We start from the raw sequence: 4,978 nt of genomic DNA on the forward strand, positions 1-4,978 counted from the left end.
CGCGCGCGCCGATGGCCAGCGACTTCAGATTTGTGATTGTAGATGGGGTTGTTCTGCGACTTTTAATTTGTCTCTGAGGATTATCACAGTTGTTCTGAACCACCATGCTTGCCACAACTTAGAATGCGCGTTTTTCACCTGAGAACTGAAAGAAAATATACGAGAGTTGCCGCGGTGCCGAGTAACTTCTGAAAGTCGTCTGCTCACGCCGATGCATTAGCACGCGCAAAAGCAGACGATTTCTGTATCCTATCACGGACTTACCCGCAGGGCGACGTGGCCGTTCTTATTGTTGCCAACACAGATCGCAGCATGCTCTGCAATCTTTGCAATCGATTTAATTCGGTTATTTAATAACCGTGGCGTGTTTTGTCGGGTAAATTTGCAGTATTCCATTTTCAACAAAGGGCAATCGAATGGTGCACTTTATGAAAGGGGCAGGGGGTACGGGACCGTCCCTTTAATAGGACTCGTGGTCAACATCCCTAACACGTTCAAAAACGAACGACGTAAAATGCTTGACAGCGAGAGAGTCCTAGCAAACAAGGCAAAGTATGGTTGACCAGGGAAAAGGAAAATACCGGAAGATGGCACCAACAGTGCTGAGGAAGAGCTGAAAAGGAGGAAGTTGCTCAAAGTTAGCTTGTGCTTACTAGACCTGATCATTTCTCTATTATTTTCTCCTTTTTACTGTATGTGAACATTGTCAATGGCGTCAGAGGCGTGAATAGTAAAGTGAACCATGTGTGGTCCGTTGCAGGAAACGAATGTTCTCATGATGGAGTGTGAGGATGCCAAGAGTATTGCAGACCATGGGGAGTGGCTTGTAAAGGAAGACAAGAAAGCAACTCCTGATGAGGACCAAATAGATTTGAGGATGGCAGCTACCATCAGACAGCGAACAGAAGCTGTTGTCAGCCTGCCAGTGGCCACAACCAAAGAAAACTACCCTTACCTGATGGACACTGCAAGGGTATGTGCATTGGAATTAGTACTTCTTTGGTGTCCTGATATGCTTGAACTTTTCTTCCAGTTTTTTAACGAATGCAAGAGGCGGTATTGGCCCATTTGAAGAGACTCAGAGTACACCGCAGCGTATTCGAGAGCTTGCAATTAACGGCAGAACTTAATACAAACCAACACCTGCGCAACCTGCTCCTTCCTGATGGTGGACAGGAGGATATAGAGAAAGACGACGAGCACGTAAGTGTAGCTAAGCACAAAAGCACAAAGCCATAGCAGAAAAAAAGCACAAAAAGCCATAGTTTTCTGTTGCAAAATTAGTGCATTGGGTACATATCTGCTCTGTTGTTTGCGATTCGTGTTATCTCACTGAAAACCGTAGGTTGAGTTCCCTCTTCCGACTTTTCCAGATCTCCTTGCTATCCACACCCTTCGAATCCTGGGACAATTAAAAATTAATTAAGGCCTTCTTCCGCCTATGAGGCTAGTATGGGAATCTCAGACGAGGTCTTGATCCTACGCATCCTGCAGGTTGCTTTGGTAGGAGACGCCGCCCGCTGGCTTCGACTGCAGTCGAGGTTCACGTCCTTGCAGGACTTCAAGCAGCGGTTTAAAAACGAATTCCTTCCCCCGGATTACGAATATCGTATCCTGGAGGAGCTGCACAAACGTACTCAGCATCCAGATGGGACGTTGGCAGGATTCGTACGGGCCCTGCAAGAGCTGTACAGCAGAGCAGAACCAACTGCAACAGAGCAGCAGCGAGTAGCACGGGCTATCCGTCAGTGCCACCAACGCTTCCGGCCCTACCTTCGAGCCCATCGCTTCGATAGTCTTGAAGCGTTGGCGCAGGAGGCTCGTACCATACAGGGCGACATACAGGCCGAACTCGAATATCGGCCCCCGCCGCCGCCTGAATGGGCGTTAGAACCATGCTGTGCGTGGTCAGCGGGAGCAGCCTCGGTCGAACGCCTACCTGCAGTGGGACAGGATGAGCACCACCGCAATCCTTATGCGGAGCCATCCCGCCGAGCAATCGATCCCTTGCGCCATGGACAGAGGGCGATCCCCGCAGGAACGAGCCATGACAGACCCGTCCTGCCTAATTATCATGGTCAACCCGGCAACACAGCTGTCGAAACTACCGACAGGCAGCGGGAACGGCAGCGTCTGCCGCGCCCCCAGCCGCAAAGGACCGCCGGCTGTTGAGATTGCGGCAGCCCCGAATATTTCCGTCGGGACTGTCCGCACCAAGGGCCGAATACCCGTAATGTGCCAACGGGAAACGGCCGCAGCCGACATCCATGAACGCTCGCTTAACGACGTCGGCCATCTGCCGAGAAAGCGAACGAACGGTCGCTAGCAGCGGCTTTGATCATGCAAAAGCTGGCTCTGCAAGCAGCAAGACAACCAAAGGAGACGCATTAGCTCCTTTTGCTCTCTCTGTTCGGAATGACATTCAGGACAGAGAACCAAATATCGCAGTTCGCATTTTGTGCAGAAACTACATCGTCCTTATAGACACGGGAGCTACACTGTCTCTCATCGGCGACTGTGTTTACGAGCACTGGCTGCAAAGAGAAGTAGTTCTGCAGACTACTGAGGTCACCCTTCGTCTTGCTTCCAATGACGTCATTCCAGCACAATCTGCAGTTGTGCTCTGGCTCCGTTTCGATGGGAGACGGCGAAAGCAGCGCTTCGTTCACCTTCCTGGCCTGGCAGTGCCCGTTATCCTGGGCAGGGATTTCATCATCCGGCACAAGTTGGCGCTGGACCTGCCCAATGGAGGATACGTATACCACTGCTCGACAGGGTTCTTCCCCTTCGCCACGGCAGCGGACGATTGCACAGCACAGCAAGCTGCAGCAGTCTCCACCGAACCGTCTGCACTCCCGACGGTCTTGGGGTCATTCCATGGTCCTGAGGAGGAGCGCCGTCAGCTTCAACAAGTATTGCGGCAGTACGACGGTGTCTTTACGGAAAAACCCGGTAAGACGTCTCTGTTACACCATAGCATAGACACGGGTAACGCTAGGCCCTGGCGTTGTAATCAAAGACCTTTGAGCGTACATAAGCATGCTTTGTTAGACGCTGCTCTAGAAGAAATACTCCAAACCGGTGCAGTTCAGAGATCCCAGAGCCCTTGGGCGTTTCCTGTCGTCCTGGCTCCAAAACGTGATGGTACGCTGTAACTGTAAGGGTCTCTTATCCCTTCCCGTCCATCGAATCAATCATGTATTCCCTGGGCAACGCTACGGTGTTTTCAACGCTTGATTGTAGCAGAGGGTTCTTGCAGGGTTCTTGAGGGTTCTTAGGCATACAGCACAAGAATACTTCCCCGTATCACCCTCAGGCTAATATTACCGAACGTGTTAATCGGAACCTGAAGATGATGTTGGCTGCTTTTACTAGTCAGCACCACCGTGATTGGGATCTTCGCCTGACTGAGCTGGCGATCGACGGTCAACAGATCTACAGGCTTCACCCCGGCGTTCCTGAACTTCGGACGAGAGGCTCCTTTTCCAGTAGAGGATGCCCTGGGCCTCGGGGATGGCAGTACCCAGCCTCCTTATGGAAGGTACGCTGAGGACCTCCAGAGCCGACTGGACGTCGCAAGGTTGGACCAGGCTCGCCAGTACAACTGTGGACGACGGAATCTCACCTACAGCGTCGGTGATCTTGTCCTGGACTCACCCGCTTAGTGATGCGTCACGTGACTTTGCAGCTTCACTCGCAGATAGGTGGGATGGCCTCTTTGAGGTGAGTGCGTGCTCCTCCGGCCTCACTTACAGGCTTCGTCGCTGTGACACGGACGAAGAAACGGGGCCAATGCACATCGCGGATCTGAAGGCTTACCACCTCCGCGACCCCGAGGGCGAAGAAGCACCTCTTCAGCCTCCTCCTCAAGACCTGGACCAGGATCCCGCTGCCGGGCCCTCCAGTCGCTACAGTTTGCGTCCCCGCAGGCGACGCACGTAGCCGTCACTATCCCAGTCACTAAATCCTAGTGTTATTGCGTAGTTGATCTTTCTTAATGTGATTTCTGCTTCGCAGTCTTCAACTATAACCTTCTGGGGGAGAGCCTTTTCAGGTTCTCGCGGTCGGAAATTGCTTTCTCACCGTCATCCCCTATTCTTTCTCGCAGCTGCCATGCCTCCCCAAAGAAAGCGTAGGAGTAGTCGCGGGCCTGGACGCTCCCCAGGATCTAGTTCGTCTACCTCCCGGCCTCAGGTTCCGAGCCGATCCGAGCCACCAACTCACCGGTCAGTGTCTACATGGACCGTCGTAGCGGGAGACAGACCGGTATCATGGGCCTCCCGCTCTCGCTGGACTTCTCAACCGCGTCCGCTTCGCACCGACGACCCGGCGAAAATGCCTCAACCTTTCAGAGGCCTGTTGCTGACAGACCGACACCTCAATGACCCCCCCCCCCCCGATTCCGCTGACTGCAGAGGAAAAGAGACTTATGTCCTCTGTGTCAAGTCCCTGAGCTGCACTGTCGAACTCATCGACAAGGATCACTTCACCGAGCTAAGCAACAGTCCAACAGCGGGGACGTAGCCTCAGCGCTAGAGACATTGAGGAGGCAAAGGCCCGACCTCTTAAGGCCTTCTTCCCCATCGAACCCTGGGGACGACGTGGTCCTGGAGTTCGATGACGACGACCTTTAGAGAAAACATTGTAATTGTTTGGCTTGCTGCATTACTGCATTGTAGATGTTTTCGGTTGTGAAACTGTGTACGACGTTTTGCGCTGGGGGAAGTGTGGGGCGAAGTAGACGAAGAAGTTGGGATGTTGGGGGACTACGAAGAGGTGGAGGACTCGGGGTAAAAAGGAGGACGACGAAGGGTTTCGGTGGTCAGTGTGGACGTGGAAGCGGACAAGAAAGAGACTGTAATATGTGAGTTATTAAAATAGCGGTTGCTTAGTATATCTTGTGTTTGCATCTGTGCCTCGCTTTCCACGGGAGTCGAATGGACGGGCTTTGCCCCCGAGAGTGGGAATAGGCTCCCAC

General features: G+C 52.8%; 1 long non-coding RNA gene across 1 annotated transcript; it reads left to right on the forward strand.

The window, feature by feature from the left end:
- The first annotated feature begins 850 nt into the window (after window positions 1–850).
- LOC135387099 (uncharacterized) lies at window positions 851–2,065 on the forward strand. Its single transcript, XR_010420852.1, has 3 exons — window positions 851–973; window positions 1,034–1,203; window positions 1,374–2,065. It is a non-coding gene; the product is annotated as an uncharacterized LOC135387099 (long non-coding RNA).
- Window positions 2,066–4,978: the final 2,913 nt, after the last annotated feature.

The sequence above is a fragment of the Ornithodoros turicata genome, chromosome 3 (assembly GCF_037126465.1).
Source record: "Ornithodoros turicata isolate Travis chromosome 3, ASM3712646v1, whole genome shotgun sequence".
In the NCBI taxonomy this organism is placed as follows: Eukaryota; Metazoa; Arthropoda; class Arachnida; order Ixodida; family Argasidae; genus Ornithodoros; species Ornithodoros turicata.